This window comes from Struthio camelus, chromosome 1 (assembly GCF_040807025.1).
Source record: "Struthio camelus isolate bStrCam1 chromosome 1, bStrCam1.hap1, whole genome shotgun sequence".
Classification (NCBI taxonomy): Eukaryota; Metazoa; Chordata; class Aves; order Struthioniformes; family Struthionidae; genus Struthio; species Struthio camelus.
This window is the reverse complement of record NC_090942.1, coordinates 132,179,414-132,197,846: the sequence shown is the minus strand read 5'-3', so window position 1 is coordinate 132,197,846 and position 18,433 is coordinate 132,179,414.

The following is an 18,433-nucleotide window of genomic DNA, read 5'->3' as shown; positions in this document are numbered from 1 at the left end:
GCTTATCCAAATCAGCTATTAGGAGGGGTCTTGCCAACTCCTGGAGCGTGCTCAGGCACTGACTAGGAGAGTCCTTGCTGTCCCAGCAAAGACTCCTGCCAGAGGCCATTCTGACCATGTGAGAGGGCAGATAATAGAGTGCCTCAGGCATGGTTTAATTAACTAGTGTGGATGAGTCACTGAGTTGCTGAGCTGTTCCATCTCATTTACTTCAAATGAGGTTAGAAAGTTGCTAACGCTCATTTCCTCTCATTAATTTCACACGTTTTGGAGTATGTCTTAAAGCTCAAAAGCTTGGAAAGAAAGATTTCAGGATAATTTCACTTTCATTTTAGGGAAAAAAAAATCCAATCCTTGTGATCTCATGATTTCAGAGAAAATCTGGAAAATGCTCGTCAACATACTAGTTTTAGAAACCTGCAATACTTTCTTATTTAATGCTAAAAGTCATATAAATTTGGCAGTAAGGTCCTAATTAACAATTTTGAATGCCTGAGATCATAGGTCACTTGAGACTACAGTTCTCATATACATTCCAGTATCACTAAGCAGCATCTAGCTTGCAACCATGCGGATTTTGGATGAGTTCCTAGGCAGCCAGGCCACCTACACATTTAGGGTCAAGTACAAAGGCAGACGTTTCTTCTATCCTTAGATAGGTATCAAAGAATTTGGAACAGTCTAGAGAGCCCTTGGCACTCTCCTTGTTCATAGGAACTGAAATCGTACAGTACCAGTATTTTAACATATTTTGATGTTATATTCAACAGTATTTAGAAAGTAGCTGACTGTAGGCAGCACTTCAGCTCAATAATACAATTCAATTGATAGGGCTTTTTTTATTTACCATCGGAGAAGAAAAAAATATCAACCACTGCTTACACACACAATTTTCCATAGATGGTATTCTGAACTCTGTTATTTTCTCCTCATTTCCGTATCAGCAGACTTCATCAAGATCTAAGAAATAAGAAAAGAATTTTCTGTAGGTTCCTATGCATTTTAACTCCAGCCACTGACTTAATTTAAGTGTAATCTTAAACTTTTTCCAGAGAATGCTGAGCTCGGACATGAATCAGCATGTGTGCCTCTCAAAGTCTGCATCATCTTCTCATGTGAAATATCAGACTGACATGGGTCGCGGATTAACTGAAGCCACAAAAGAACAACATGAGTGATATTTAGAAATGTACTTTTCATGGATTTGAAAGAACAGCCAACTGCAAGCAAAAATGCAGAAAGCAAAACATGAGACCTAATGAGAGCCTTCTAAAAATGAGACTCACCTAAGTCACAGAATGAAGCAGAGATTCATTGTTAATAGTGGAAGACAAGAAAAGGAGATGGTATACCAGGAATCTGGTATATGTTTTTGCATCTTGCACTTTGTATTTGAAACAATGATCAGTGGGGTTCTTTGTTTTTTTGTTTTTTTGTTTTTTTGCATAACAAGCTTTTCAGACACATTATTTAGTCCTCCCAGCTTGCTATTATATAAAGACACCATATTTCCCTGGTCATGCTATTTGGCTTTGTTGAAGTGAAGTCTGAGAATCTTAAGAAAGTTCCTGGTCTGTATGAACACACAAAGATTTTTCCAAAAAATGAAAATTTCTCTTTACTTTTTTATCCCTGAGTTATTCCTCTGTAGTGGAGCTCTTGAGATGCCATTTCATGCAACTATTATCGATACTAATAGCTTTCAGGCCAAGCTTTGAAGACAGACCACTGAAGATGTATGCTTGCAGTTATAACTGGATTTGCTGGGTTGCTGAATAACTTTCTTACTTCATATATCTCTATCCACACTGCAATGGAGAATTTTGTTTCTGTGGTGCAATCCCTCTAGAATCTTGTATCTTTGTTATATTTTCACTAGGGCGGTCCGCAAAAAAAGCCATCTGCTTAGTTTTTTCAATGCTTTTTCTGTTCCTTCTGTGAGTTGTCATTATATGCATTAACCAATGAAAGAAATGGTAATGCCTAGAGGTTCTGGGAATACACATTCAGCATTGTGTCAAAAGATGATTGTTATTCTCCAGAAAGGACAAAATGTGCTGTGTTATTTAGGTTTATATTGTCCAAATAATCACATCCAAAGAAATACTAGTTATGGTATTTTTAATTGAACTTCCCTTACTTAGCACTCCCTTTGCAGAACCTGAGCAGGGCTCATTCATCTTTGTCTTGGTTTGCTTCTCCTCAGTGGCACCTTTAAATTATCTAATCTCCTACTTAGCCTAATTATATGTCCACAGTTTATAAGTCATTTCTATTTGTTCTTTATGGTTATGTTTATTGTCTTCACTGCCCACAAATGAGGAAGTATGCTTTTCATTATTAAGTGTCCCAATGACGTGCAAATGGCCACGGTCATCTAATAGAATCAGGAAATCTACAGTGAAGGCAAAAGACGTGACCTTCCACCTGCCACAGTATAAAACTAAATAAAAAGAAGGCAAGAAGATGGCACCACAGTGAGGATTATGGATGAAGTGTTAGGGATTATTTTGGATCTTCTTATCTTCTATCAACTTTTATTATGTGAAGGTACCAGGGTGGGGAACACGGAGATGGCTCTGAAAAGTACCTAAATTAAAAACCTTTCTTTTTTAATCAGGCAGACTCATTCCTGGAGATATTCAAAATAAAACCTTTTCAATCTGGTAATATAAGAATTTATTGTAAGAGTGTAAGAATTTGTAAGAATTTCTTGATTCTACCATTATTCAGTAGAGCCAGCTGCAGCCGAGTGCAAGTGGAGGCTTCTCCACAGAAAAAACCAAGGTAATGTTGACTGCAGCCTAATCTGAGGTAATGATGTGAGGCAATGATCCAATTTACTGATGTCCTCTGGAGGCCCATGTGCCACAACTCACATAAAATTAAGGTAATGTGACTACACAGCTGTCACCAAGGGAATGGGGAAACCAGGGGGGTTGCAAAACGTACACAGGGGTATAATTTGGCCTGGAGAACATTTACTACTAAGAATGAAGAAGGAGCTAGAAAAAGATTGATTCTGATGCCTCATGTTGGGTGGAGAAGGAAAAACAAAAGTATAATTTTGCCGGCATGCTCTGCCCATCATAGGATCTTTCGGTGCCACGTTCACAGCCACTTTTGAAAATGCAGACGTACCTACCGTGTTATGTAAGAATTTGAGACTTGTTGCCCAAGAGAAGTGAGGCATCAGAGTGCAGACTGGCAACCGCTATCCACCTCTTAGGTACACAGTCATCTAGTCACGTTCACAGCCCTTCTTAAGGCTTTACCTTCTTCACACAGTGCAAGGAGAAAACCTGTTGTTTATGAAAGGCGGATCGCAGAAAATAGCATACAGAGTAAGGAGCATCTGAGCTAGAGGGTAAGAAATGCTGAGAACAAACACATATAGTAAAAGTGTACCTTTCTCTCCGAGTTAGATGTTTACCTTCAGGCCTGGACAGGTTGTCTGTCCTGGCAGGAATTCAGAGCACTGAGCTATGCGTCTACGAAAGCTCCCTTGTGGACTCAGACAGACGCAGGGATTGTGAACGCTCCATGTTCCTCCTCCTGCCTCGGGTGACGTCAGTGCTTGTGTCATTAACAGGTAAGGATTTTTGAGGCAGGATGTTAAATCCCTTCCGTCAAAGCTGTTCCACTTCACATGCAGTAGTTAAATATTCAATAGTCCAAAGAGAGCACAGGAAAAATGACTTTGTAGCCCATAGGTTAAGGAATGTGTTTGTGAGAAGGGGGTCTATAAATTCATACCCTTTCTCCAAACAGTACTTTCTTCCATGCCCTCTACGTTTAGAGTTTGCAGGTTCTCCCTCTGCAGATCAGTTACTCTGATTTTTTCACAGGCAGAATGGGACAGGATCCCACAATATGCCTTAGGCTATGATATAGCAACTTGAGGTTCAAATCTCTGTCCCCTCAGTCAGGTAAGGGAACCATTCCGAATTTCCCTTGATGATGTCTCAGATATGAGAAAAGAGTCAATATCTGCAGTATTGTCAAGACCTGGATTTGCATGGGCATGCCCAGAATCATACCTTTAATTATCCTCATTTTAGTTAATAAAATTTCATAAATATCTATGGAGTCAGGTGACAGTGAAATATGGTTTTTGAGGAGCTGTATTTTAGCTTAAGGAGCTTTAAGAGACAGTTAGGAAGTAAAAAAGGTCCAGAATATTTTATTAACATATATGATGGAGTTTTAGCAATCACTATAGATATTGTTGTACTATTCCTCCAGTTCTGTGCCTTATTCAGTCATGCACCTTTGTCAGTGCTTCTGGCAATTTTTTTCAGTGAATTTTGAGTTTGTTGTGTTTGATTTCGGCAGGGGTAGGGCTCAGTGTTCCTTGTTTGGGTCACTTACTGTTTCGTAAGAAAACATGCACTTTTCCAAAATGCTTAAGTAATTTAATAACGCTTATAGTGAGTTATACTATTTTAAGACAGGATAATAAATATTGCTGACTTTTTCAATTTGTTTCTGTTTGGAGCTAAAGAAACCTAAGTACAAGTTCCATGATGATTTGACACCACAATATTGCTGAGTTTCAAAATATCCCTCTTGACTTGACTGTAATCCCATGCAACATAAGTCTGAATGGGCAAGTTGCAAGATTAATACCTGAAAAGAGATACTTATGCGTGCAAAGACTTCAGTGGGAGATGAGACTCCTGAAAATGCCATACGTGGGATCTGTTGCCTCTCGAGGAGCATCTCTGAGAGCCTCGCTCAAATGGGAGTTGTTACGGACAGCCTTTATTAAAGGTTTAGCGTCTTCCCAGAGTCCGTATATTTTGCTCATACTACTTTTTTGTGCTTTCCTCCATTGAATTTACTAGCTGTTTTTTAGAAAATCTTCATAAAAAGCTTTTGGATGTACCTGTTTGTTAGTTAACTTACTGACCTTCCAGTTTGAGAAAAATGCTCTAGTTGTTCAGACGTTAAAATGAAAACTATATAAAGGCAGGTAGCCTACATACCTTTAAGGATGTTTCACATCCATTAATAAAAACTCGTTCTTGCTTCACCCTTGCCTGCCCTGCCTCCTCTTTACCTTTGTTATCTCAGAATCTCTTGCCAGCTCTTCCCTTTAGACAGAATTAAAGGTGATTGGTTTTATGTTGTTTTTTCCCCCTTCCTGATTTTCCTGAAAATTGAAGGGGAAAAAATGCCTAACAGGAACAAAGAATTTATAACTAGATGACAAGAATTATAATTCAAACAAATGCAGGAACTGATATGTTGAAATCAGTGAAGATAACTGCATAATACTTTGCAAGTTATTGTAAGTCAGATACATATTTTAATGGGCTTTTCATTGTTGTTAGGTTCAGATACTGTGAAAAAACGCAGCAAGCATAACTTACTAAAGCTAATCACAACACAGATGGAATAGGCACTATAAAAGACAGTAGCATGAAGAGTGAGAATAGGACAAAAATTCTTGCTTCTGACTTTAGAAAATTCCTTGTTTTTTACTTTTTCAGCTTCTTATTTTCCTGGATAGTACTCTACTGGCACTAATGATGACTACTGTACTGGTTCCACAAATAAATAGAGAATTAAAAATCAAGTAAAATTTGCGTGCAGACTTAAGTTTCTAATATGGAGTTACGCATATCTTCATGATCTTTTATACGTAGCCCTGTAAACACAGCCTGCCTAAGCAAGCTCTGGTGTAACAGCTGTGTAGCACAAATAAGGCACTGGGATTTCAGCAGCGCTTAGACCAAGCACAGCACCCTTCAGCTGGAGCCTCTTGGCGTCTATTGGGTACAGATCGCATCCCGAAAAAGCTGTTTATTGTAGCAGGTATCACAAAGAGTCACAACAAGAAAGACAAAATTCAAGGGAATAAAAGAGCAGACCCTCATATGAGCAAAGGGTAGCGTCAACTTACAGCACTTTAAGTGTGAAATAACTGATTGGCAAACGGCTGAACAGTGAACAGAGCTCTCGATTAACTCTAAGTAACATTATGCATGGATACCTAGTTTCCTATTAGATCTAGTCAGCAGCAAAAGTGCACCTAAAAATGCATGTGTGCATACATTTTTTTCCTAGACTTCTTGGCACACACAGCCTCAGCATCCACACTCCCACTGCTGTCTAGCAGTTCTTGCTCCAGCTGTAATGAACATCAGCCCCTCCTGGGAGCGCGCTTGGCGTTGGAGTTCGCCAGTTAGGATGATCAGAGTGAAACTTCACAAGAGACTATGAACTTTAAAGGTGATTCAGAGGAGACTATTAATTGTGTTCATTCCTTCTTAAGATGTATGATTTTTCACATAACACTGATCTATCACCGGTTCCTCCCCTGCCCATTCCTTATTTGCCATTGTCATCTGTTTGCCACTAAGAAAAAGTCCGTTTCAGTAGCAGAGGGAGAGTAATTCTCACGCTACCATAAGGCATAAGCTAACCCAGTGCCATTATAAGCAGTATAGACATAGTCGTAAGTTCTTTGTGTGGTCGTTCCTGTCTGTGTTTACACGAATGGAGAGTACATTGTGTTTCTAGAGCATCTTTAATTCCATGTCTCAAACTAATTCTGCAGAAATTGCCAAATTGTAACACATATGTGACCTGAGTAATTGTCACTCCTCCCATTTAACCAAAGAGTGAACTTTGTTTTTCAAGTTTATGCAAAAGATTATCATTTATAGCCTAATGATTTAATTACCTTTATAATTTAAAATTTAAACATCAGTAGAAGGTTAAATTTAAAAATGTATAACTTTAAGAAGAACTGAAGCTGGTATAGCTGCTTAAAATCTGGACATTCTAAAACCCTGAAAGAGTAACTGTAGCTTAATTACTTTCTGTCCGAGCTGATATCTGTTTTCAATAACAACAAAAGAACCCAAACCTCAGCTGAACACTGCAGAAAATGACACTGAAGTCAGACTGTATTAAATATTACTAACACAGTATATCTTTAAAATCATTACCCAAAATGGCCAAGGTTTTTTGATGAAATATGTTTTTAATTCATGTTTTCCTTTACAAAACAACAAAAACCTGACCTATACCATGCAGTTGGTATTTGGTTTGCCTCAAGAGAGAGCTGCCACAGTAGACATCCCCATCCCTTTTAGTCTCTGTAATACTCTGGACATGAGCCGCACCTGAAAATGTGATATACGTTCACTAGAGCAGACTGGCATGACTTTGATTAGAGTCTAAATTCACAAGAGCAGCATGATAGACTTGCTATAAACCATGTCAAACTGCTTTTATCTCATGGGAAAAAAAGTTCATCATCTAGTTTAAAACACTATGGTCTCAGTTTGAGACAAATACCAGGAGGGCTAGGAGCAGCCTGGCTACAGGCCAGGAGCACTCAAAGACCTTGGAAGGAAAGTCACTCTCAGGATGAGGCTATGCCAACTGTTAAGTTTCGAAAACTTCTAGTTTTTAAGGGTTTAATTCCATATAATTTTAAAAAGGGCTATATGGAAATTGCTGTTTTAACACAGTAACTCTTTCCCTGTTTGTCTGGGATCGCATGTATCGGTTGTACTATATGGAACAATAATAAAAAATTCACATCAAGTATAAAAAACAATGCCTCTGATTCTTAACCGCCTTACCTCTTATTCAGGTGTTCAGGGTTCAGCTTAACAGACAGGTAAATTCTCTGGTCCTGAGTTAACAAAGTGTATGGTTCAAGTTAAACATGCAAGCAATTTCATGGACTAAATGTGGATTACTTTTTACCAGTTTTTGCCTATGGCTTCTGACATGAGGTAGCCAAAGAAATGGGTGAAATGGAATAACATGGAAAAAAAGCTGAGAATTGCCTTGCAGACAGGCTAGTTATCAGGTTGGTGGCATATCTACATAATTTGCCTTCAAAAATGCTCTTGCCTCAAATTCTGAGGTAACCTGTGCTAGAGCCTCCATGGGAAAACTTCACAAATATTGTGTCCTTTGGGATGTTTTCCCATATACTTACCTGATGGATTGTCCTGGCACTCTACGAAACCCCTGCATGCCCTTGCAGTGAAGGCATCCACTAGAGAAGACCTTTCCTGGAAATACCCTGACGTCAGCTGCAGCAATGTCCGGTCTGTCAGCAGCAGGACCTCAGTGGGATTCAGACTGCCTGCAATGACTGAGGGGTGTGAAGCGACAGGTCTGTTCAGGAATGCTCCAGCCAATGGTGGGCTAATATGGCTATTTTTTTTTTTTTTGAATCTCTTTGTAAACCAGTGTATGCATAGAGCCTGTATATATACATAGCCTATGCTATATACTATGGATGTAATTGGATTAAACGTAACTCACTTTTTTATATAAAAGAGCATTCAGCTTCAGTGGCAGTACTGTTCTATTTATATACTATGGAACCAGAATTATCCCTCAAGAAGTCGTAATGATAAGGACAAAGCTGATGCAAAGGTAATATTTCTGCTTTTGCCAGACATAACAGAAATATCTGCATTTGTAATGGAAAAAGCAACCACAAGTAAACTGAGGCGCAAATAAATGCTGCAGACAATGGAATGCCCAGCTCCATGTGATTCTTCATTTGTTTAACCCCTTTCTCTCCCTTCCCCCTGATTTTTGTATCCAGGACTAAACATCTTTAATCTTTGGTAAACAATAGCTTTCCAAATTTTTGGAGGAAGAGAAATCTCAGATTATGAATAAAGTATAAATCTAGATCAGTTCAAATGGCTAAGAATTCAACTTCAGTGGAGATACAGAAGAGGCACATTTAGCTTATTACTTCTGTCCTTATGAATTTAAGTAGAAATATCTGAATGCTGTTGAAGGCTGCCTTGTGCCACTGAGCAAAGTCCTGCAGGCTGGATGCTCTCCCTGTATGCCAAGGAGTACGTATGCGCCTTGGTATGTTTTTGAGAGGCAAGAGACCTATCTCTGAGAAGACTCTGCTCCCTGAAGAGGGCATCTGTTGGGAGGAGATACTCTCCAAGGGGGATGGTGCCACTCTGTGCTGTCCCCTGCTCTTCTCCACCATCCTCCTGAGATTGGGCTTGCCTTCACTGTAGAACTAGTCTCTAACAAAGTCTCTAAAAACATGAAGAACCTATTCACCATGAAAGTAATCATGTAACCTGTTGATTGCTTACTCATTTTCACAACTTATTTTTTCCTCTTGGAGACAATACTTGTGGTGGAAATAACCACATAAGCATTTACATGTAAGCAGTGAAAAAAAAAATCTCATTTCTAGATTTTGTATAGCTGATTCCTTAGGGCAGATAGGAGAAGAAGTAAAGCTCCCTGCCTCAATTTTTGTGGATAGACTCAATTTCAGAAGTACTTCTGCACTCGGGTACAGTGTTCAATCAAGGTGAGCACTCTGTAAGAAAGCCGTGTGTGCCTCTCAGCAAAGCAGACTGCTGTGGCCAGGGCTGCCCACGGTGATCTGCTTGTAGCCGACCGTGCCTATGAGGTGACTTCAAACAGGATTTGACATTTGTGACTATCCGGAGGAAGTACACAGCATCTCAATGAAACAAGCAATCCTAAGAACAGAACCAGGTACCATGTCACCGATCTTTTATTTTCCCAACAAGAAGCTGACTTGTTAGATTTCAATGGTCCACTTGTTCGGAAGGGATGCTAATGTCTTTGTTACGCAAACAACAACAAAAAAACCTAAGCAGAACTCTATTAATTCTGGTATTTGGTTATGATTCCTCAGAATTTATTATTCCAGAAAAGATGTAGGCTTATTATTTGCTGGAAAAGCACCACATGTATCAGAAGTTCACTAACAGCAATGGCACCCCACTTTTTTCTTCTTGGCTAGAGACAAAAATTGATTGGTTTGCACTTTTTCCAGAAACAATTTGCCAGTCTGTAGCATACAAAGTTGGTTTTTTTGGTTTACCCTTGTTAAATTAAAATAGCATACTCATAGCTGATTTTTACAATGTCAGCGTAGAGCCAGCAAGCTATCACATTAGATTTATTTTGATAGATAACCAAGTTCTTAGCAAACAGAAGGTGAAGGCAGTAGGTTGCGGAAGAGAACATGGAAGTTGACATGGGAGGAATAGAAGGTATGATTTAATAGCTATAAAAACAATAATAGCATTTGCTTCTCTGTCTGAGCGCATGGTATATTCAGTATGTCTATCAGAAGCAGGGAAAAAAACAGGGCTTTGATGGTAAAATGCATGATTCTGACTCCAATATTAGTTGGTAATAATACTAAAACATCAAATTCCATTTTGGACTATGTCTGGCTGCATGATTTAGGAGCTGCATGAAATCCTTTAAAATAAACGCCCTTGAGGGCTGCAAATTTCGTTAACCAAAACAGCATATTTTAAACAACAATTTTATTTATTCTGTTTAACTTATTTTTAATTCATTTTCCCAAATTTTATTTTTTCCTCAGGTCAGCTGTTATACACCCAGCTCAAATGACATTCTTATATTATCACATTTCTTCAGTCATTACCAGTTTGACAATTTCACCAAAGATGTGTGATACCAAATAGAAAAGGTGCCATTGGCTTTTCAATAGTTCACACATAGAAAGCCTTTCTACGGCTCCCTGGCAGTTTTGCCCCAGCGTGCAGTGTTACAGTGAGCCTTCTCCTGCTGATAAAGAGGAGGACGACTTCAACAATTTTTCCATAAGAAAGTGACTATTTTTACAGGTGTTCGCCTAATAGGGATTGTACTTTGAGGTCTGGTTATGTTTTGGCGTTATTCCTACAATTAGAAAGTTATTCTAAGTCCCAAAACCTCCTGTGATAATCCTAGCAAGCTGAATTTGAAGAAGAAGATTAGAGAATGTTTATAGATAAATAGGAAGGGAACTTATTTGCTTCAGCTCACTTACCAGCTGGTGAGAGTGAGAAGTAAATTGACTCTCATGTCTCCAAAATTGAAAGAGGGTAAAAACAATGTTTGTCTTACTGTGATTAGTTCTTTCCTGAGGTCTATTCCTAGGGAGCTTCTGCATTAGTGTTTTGCCGGGATCAGGAGTACACTTTCAAAGTGTTCCTCCAATGCTCCTTATTTATCACGCTTTGGTTCACATCTCTGGGTCATCTCAGAGGACTCAATCTGAATTTCCTTATGTACAACTGAACTGAAATGCACTCTCCAGGAGAGCACCTGATGTGCGCAAGTGCAAGTGGGAGCCCAGTCCATCGGACTAGACAGGGACTCACCCAAAGCACCATTCTCCCTCTGCATGCGAGGTGCCTGCTGTGGACATGGGATGTTCAGCACCAGCTGGTTTGCTCTTCACATCTGCTCACATTGGTCCACATGACCTGGTGGTACAGATATTACTTCATCTTTCCATCCATTGTCCTTATAAAATAAAGTTATTATGAAACGGAAATGAAATAACCTGTTAAAATGGACTCTGGAAAACATCAGTGTCAATCTTTCTCTGTCTATGCTAATGTGATTGCAATGAAATACAAGGGTATGTTCATAAAATTAGTGAGACTGGACATGGTTCTAATATCTCTTGGATTGACATTTTTGAAAGATCAGGATTATAGCTCATATATGCATGCATTACTTTTCACTCATACAATAATACATGAATTCATTCTGAGAACAGCCATCATTGCCCAGTTCTACAGGCCGTATTACCCCAGTTAAGACTGTTTTACAATTGGCTTCTCTTAGAAAATCATTCCATGTTTCTAAAGATAAGCAGGTATGCCATATACCAACAGGAAGCGATTGACCTCAGTTAAATGGGGTACAGCCTCATGGGGCTGCTTTTGATGTGGGTTTTATAAAAATGTGAGATAAAAGGGCTATATGGACAGAGCAGACCTCATCCATCCTTATGTGAAGTTCTTAAAAGTACATGTGTGCGCTTGTGAGATGTTGATGAATGCACTAATAGTGGAAGACAGGAATGAAGCATGCTGCGGAAGATCTTGTTAAAGATCAGAATAATATCTCCTGTTACTCAGATTGTTTGCGGAGGTGGTTGGAAATTATTCAAATGCCTGAGATGGGATTAAGGCCTATTTGAGTTGGTTATCGTTAATAATATTGGAATATTTGCAGCTGAAGCATTATAATTCAGCAGTCAAACAGGTAATTCCATGTGAAAACAGATAGACTGTGTTCTCTGTTCCCCATTTTGTCATTGCTTTAAACAAATTTAGGAAGCTAAGGCATCTCTAGATAGTAATTCATCCAGACCTAAGATAGCAGCTAAAACAGGATGAATAAATATCTGTCTGAGGATGCCCGTCTCTCTCTTCTAGCTGTAAAGGGAGCATAACTTGTGCTTAACAGATAAATAACTAAAGTTTAATAAGAAAACTCTAATTCTTAGTGTCTACTTAAAATATTTGCAGCAGATTATAAAATTGCTATAAAAATTCTTCTATCAGTGCTATCTTACATTTTCAATTCCTAATTCTTTCCTCTTTTTTCGTTTATTAAAGAGACACTTACGTGGTATCACTCCATTGACTTGAGAAGGCATCTGATCAGGTTTTTGTGCTCGGTTCTGTGCTGTTCACCGTTAACCATTGGCTCTTCCTCCTTCCCAGCCTGGTCTCTGTCATTGACTGCTAAAACAAGCCCAAACCTCATTAACTAAATACTATTATGAGTGCTGTTTCATAATTTGAACTGCTTGGACGTACTTGCTTCCACTTAGCTCTCTTGATGCTCAAATAAGACCAGGTCATTAGTCAGTGAAGAACCCAGATCTTCTGGGCCACCAGTAAGGTGTCAGCTGCCTTTGGCACCACACTAAATTTCATTACCCTTTAGCCAGTGTCCTTATCCATCATTTCATTGTGGAACGTTTTCTCAGCTACTTCAGTTGCAAAGTTACGTTCTCGGACATCACAGAAACAAAGGTAATGAATGATTCCCTGATTCCCTCATTGATACCCAATTGACCTTTTTTTTTTTTTTTTTTTTTTTTGCTTTTAAGGTAGGGCTTCAGCTACTCAGTGTATGAAAAAGGCAGCATATCCTTCCCAGAGTCACATTACTTTATTTCCGAATGTAAAGTAATTTCTTTTATCTTGAGAGAAAGAATTTACAAGTAGTTAATTTTAATTCAATCTATCTCTCTCTGAAACAAGTATTTAAAGCCAATTTGTGAAGTGTTTTGAGCCTTTTTTCCCCTTTCTGTGATTCTACAAATAAAATCAGACTCTTTCAGCCTCCATGTGGCTAATGTATTAAATACTTATGCCAAAGCAAAATTGAAAATTTTTAAGATATTAGCAATATTTGCTTTATTTTTTAAAGATATAGGTTTATTGGAAGGAAAGGAAGAGAATAATATTTTATTAATAGTTCCAGTAATGGAATTATGGCTATAATTTATCATGTCCTCTTTCAAATTCATATGTAGAGAAGATAACTCTGAATGCAATACACATGTAGTATTTAGGTTAGGGTAGTTACATTACCATTGTAATCTGTTCTTAAATAACTTGCAACTATGTTCTCAACTTGTGTATCATGTACTTGCGGGGGGGGGGGGAGGGAAGGGGGGGAGGTGGAGAGGGTGGTTCCCCCCAAGACCTGCTCCAGAACTCACCATAAGCTTAGGCTTCACAACAGAAAAAACAATTCAGGGCAATCTCAGCTACATTTGAGAGAATAAGTCCTGACATGCCTCAGGTGCAGAACCAGTCTGGTGCCCAGCCAGAACTGCCCAATGCTCTGAATTTCAGAAGGCTTATTAGCAAGGATTCAGAGCCGTACCTGAGCAAGATAAATGTGTTTTTGCTACACTATAGTTGAGCTAGGAAGTATTTCTAGCACTAAAGTGAAAGGGATTACAGGCAGTGCTGACCTTCATAAATTGCAATAGACTAGAACTTATGTTATGGAACCAGTTTCAGAGTCTTTTTGGAATTGTTCCGTTGCCTGGACTATCCCAGCTGCTTACTATTTTGAAAAACAGAGACAAGCCTACGCAGCTATCCTGTTGGGTATCCCACAGCCCAGGGCTGACTGGATCTCACAATGAACAACAAGCTGATCTTAGTTTATTTCATCTCCGACCTGCTGGACTCAGCTCTTCAGTCCTTAATGCAACAAGTTCTAACTGAAAACTTAACACAGTAGAGCAGCTACTTCTGTTTGTACCTGCACTAACTGTGACCTATGTAAGGTATAATCCTAGCCCTGGTAACCTTGCAAATTCAATCAATAAACCCAGCTCTGCTGTTTCAAATGCCTGCCCTAGCATAACCTTTAATAAAACAGTGTAGTGACCTTCCTGAGTTCCAATACCAATCAAAAGCCAAATGCCGCTGCTGGCACTGACCCTGCAGACTTTGTAGGATCTGTCAGTGAACCACACTGCCAGACCTGATGCTAAACCTAAACTAAATTCTACTATTAGTATGAAAGCATAATATCCTAATGACCTCAGTTTACCCCGGCAATAATCATGAGCCTTCAGTACTTTCCAGTCAGACTCTTCAGCTGCAGTTGTATGGATCTTAAAATACGTTTTCTACCTGACATGAGCCCTCACCTTATCCTCATACACTCTAGCAATTACCTTAACAGTTCAGTCTCTGGATTCCTAAAGTCCGGCATTAACTCTGACTCGAATGAAACCCTACCTTCGACAAAGCAGACCAGCAACTCTCCTTTTGGAAGAAATCACCATAATGCATTTGCCACAGTAGGCATTCATTCCCACTTAGTCCAGTGGGCCTTGCAGGATAATACAATACAATAACCTTCAGTGCCCCTAGTTCTAAAGCCTAATGCCAAACCTACATTTAATATAATAGTTTATCAACTCTATCCATCCCAGATCTAATCACAAAATATCTAATCACAATATAAGGACTAGCTCTATGTGCTTTGCTGAATTCATACTGAACATGAATTCTTATACCTCAGCTGTACAAAACCCTGACTACAAGCCAAAATGCAGCCTTAACACAATAAAACACTCATCCTTCACAGGCTCAGAATCAGCTATGAGCTGTATTTTGCTCTCTGCTGAACCAGGTACACATAATCCAGGAGTTACTTTAGTTCTTCAGCCTCTGCAGCCCTTAGTCCAAATCCTAGGTTCATAAACCCTCACTGTGTCCTGCAGCAGAAGCCGCCCTTCCTTCCCCTTCCAGGAGCAATCCTGGAATTCCCAAACTGCCCAGAATTCACCTTCCTTGCCCTGGCGTTGCATCATTTTAGATGTGCATCATTTGCAGGCAGTAGCACGGGGTTATTCCAAACCTGTCCCCAACCATGATGAAAAACACTAACTCTTCCTCCTCCTGAGTTCAGGATAAGCTGTTTGCCCATGACAGCAACGACCTCCATTGATCTTAGCAGGTCCAAAAAATACAGCTGGCTCTGCCGTTCTAAATCTTACTGGAGCTTTAACACCAGTAGCAGGTAGCTCCTGCCAGCTCTTGGGCTGACAAGAGGTACTCAAGCATTTTCAGAGGAGTCAGTCACGGCACTAACACTGGTAGCTTAATGTTCATTCTTGAGCCAGTGCCAGATACTGCTGTATACTGTCACAGATAGATTAAGACTAGAGTTAGGGGAGGGAGAGCAAGAAGGCACTGGGAGATTTATCACTCTGTCCTGTGAGGCTGGGTTGGGAACCTTTCACAAGTGAATGTTTTAAGAGACTGTTAGGAATTGATGGGTAGTGGCACTGCAACTTCATTAGGGTTAAGAGTGGAAGTAACATGATTTAAAGAACCACATATTGCTATATCATGCCAGACCCACAGAGCCAGGATGTAACTTCTTCCTGGAGATTAAGCCTGAATGGCTTAATATTAATTCCCAAGCAACGATTATAACATATGCTGAGCGTCTGTGTTTGTGAAAACAGTTCCTTTGGAAGTAGGTTTATTGCTGGATGCTGCTCACAGGGTTAGGATCAGGCCTGAGGAATTTTGAATCTGATCTGAAATAGACTTCTGGAGCAATTAGGCATTTAAGGGCAATGGGGCAGAATTAAGATTTGACCTGGAAATAGTTTTAAGGCTTGAGACAGCATGGGCTAGCCATACAGCTTTGTCCTGGCGATTTTGAAACACGAGGGGGCAGGGATTAATGCAAAGGAGCTATAGTTGTTTCAAGAACTGTCCAGTTAGGATTAGAGACAGAGTTGGGAAATAGAATAGCCGTGGGTTTGAAGGTCTCTCTATTTCTCTACACAGCAGGGCCCTGGAGATAAGTTTGGTGGCTATACAAAGAAGAGTGATGGCCTATTAGCTGTTTTGAAAGAAATCTTAGTGTGCTTAGTTTTAAGGCTAGGCTTCATATTAAAGTTAGTGTTAAAAGAGTCAAATACATTGCTCAGTTCTGCAAGACTGCAAAGCTAGACAAAGCTGTGGTCACAGCAAAGGCAAAAACATTTTGATTAGCTTTGTGACTAGTAAGAGTCCTTTGCCTATGATGTTAAGCTACAGTTAGTTTTAGGGCTAAGGGTCCCATGCAGAATAGCAACCGATACAGTATTAGGTTTATTGTTGGACCCTGTAAGACTGGCCAAGTCTAGGATACGGAAAGATAGCTTCTTTAAATTATCTCTGTATTGATAAAGTGTTTTTGGACATTATTTAAGGTTCAGTGAGAGTTAGGCTCAAGCTCAGAATGCAGGACAGAAAAAGTGAAAGGGCCAGAGTGACTGCTGGATCAAACAAGGCTTAAAATTTCTAAAGCCTCACAAGTAATCTTAATCCCTTGAATGCCATTAGATAGCCAAAGAAAGCATTTCACTCCAGTCAGTATCTACCAAATAATCTAAAGCCACTTTCCCTTTGCAAGCATCTCAAGTTATACAGTGACGTTTGTACCCTTTCAGTAGCAGCCCCTTCTCGTAGCCCCTTAAATCTAATAGACTTCAGCAGGAAAAACTAACCTCCTCCTCCATGGTCATGAGTGCCAATCTTAATCATGAACTCTAACACAAACGGTGCTTGATGAAATCCTAACATTAATCCTAATATCTCCAGATCCCTGTCAGTCCTAAGAATTCTTGTTGGAAACAGCCCTCAGCTAACCAGGAGGCATCAAATTTATTGTTGTCATTCTGGTATTAGAGAACTGAACTGGCTACCGGGACCAGAAGTCTGTCCTTTCAGCTTTTCAGCTTCAGAAGAGATCCAGCTACCACTCATAAGCTGAATTATCTTATATCCTCAAGGCTAAGATTATGACAATTTATAGATAATATTAATGTATCTATAGCAATTTCTAGACTAGGAAGATGGGACTCTTAGCATTCTAGGACTTAGGTTTAGCATTCAGGATGGTCAGACGAAGGCTGACATTTAGTAACAAGGTGTATAATCATCTCTGGATTAACGACGGAGATTAGAAGCAAAAGCTTTTGCTTCTTGATAAAAGCAAGGTACAAACAAGGCTTTCAGGCTTGGGCTGAGCTGTAGCTTGTAACTTGAAGGGCAGCTGCAAGTAGTCCTGGACCAGAAAGGGTCCCCAGGGTAGAGATAAGCAAAGGATTACACTGGGAATTTATAGACAGATTAGAGTTCAGGAGTTAGGATTGTCTCTATAGCCTCCTAAATCTGTAAGGATAGGAGTCTGTGTGTCAGCAGGGTCTTATGCTTCCAGCTCATATTGATGTAACTGGACTGTGATTCTGGGATAAGGTTATGGTCAGGTCTCAGGCTGAAAGCAGCAGCTGATCAGGTACATTAATTTCTAGATTCCCTGAAACTGATAAGACTGAGGAATATCAACAGGGGAATATAATTTAAAATCAGTTCTGACAAGGATATGGTAGTAGTCCTTGGAAAATCGTAGGCTGATTATGTTTAAAGTTGCATTCTGGGTGAGGGTCAGAAGGCCCAAGGCTAGGAGATATCCAGTCTCCTGCTGGAAAGTGAAAGGAGCTGGGGGCTGGGATGAAGTCTGATGCTTGCAAAGTGCAAACAGTTGTTGCACAGTTTTAACAGCAGGGAGAGTTTACTGTACCTCTGGAGAGCAAGGTTCATAGTCATTTTGGTTTTCAGTTTGGAGTTAAAACTCAGCAGAACCCGAAATGCTTGAATTCTTGCCACAAGAAATGCCACAAGTACCACAAGGTTAGAATGAGAGTTTGTAAAGGCAAAGTGTTGCAGTTAATTTAGGGGAAGATGAGACCTTCTGTTATAGTTGTAATTTGGCTTAGTACGGATTAGAGTTAGGTTTGGAGCCAAAAATGGCTTCATGAATAGTGCTCTAAATTCTAACGCTAGAATGAGGATTAATGTCAACAGGAATAAACAGTTTAAGGGTAGTCTGGAGGTGCATAGGGGTCACAAGGCTATGCCGTTAGATTCAGCATTAGGGGTTCATTTTATGAGAGAAAGGACTGAATTTGATTCACTGCTGGTCTTGACTGGATCAGGGCAACTGTCAGTGAGGTGAATACTTCATTGCTATTCCAAGGGTATTCCAAGGGTAATATTGGTCACCGCTATATACTTGTGTGTGTGCA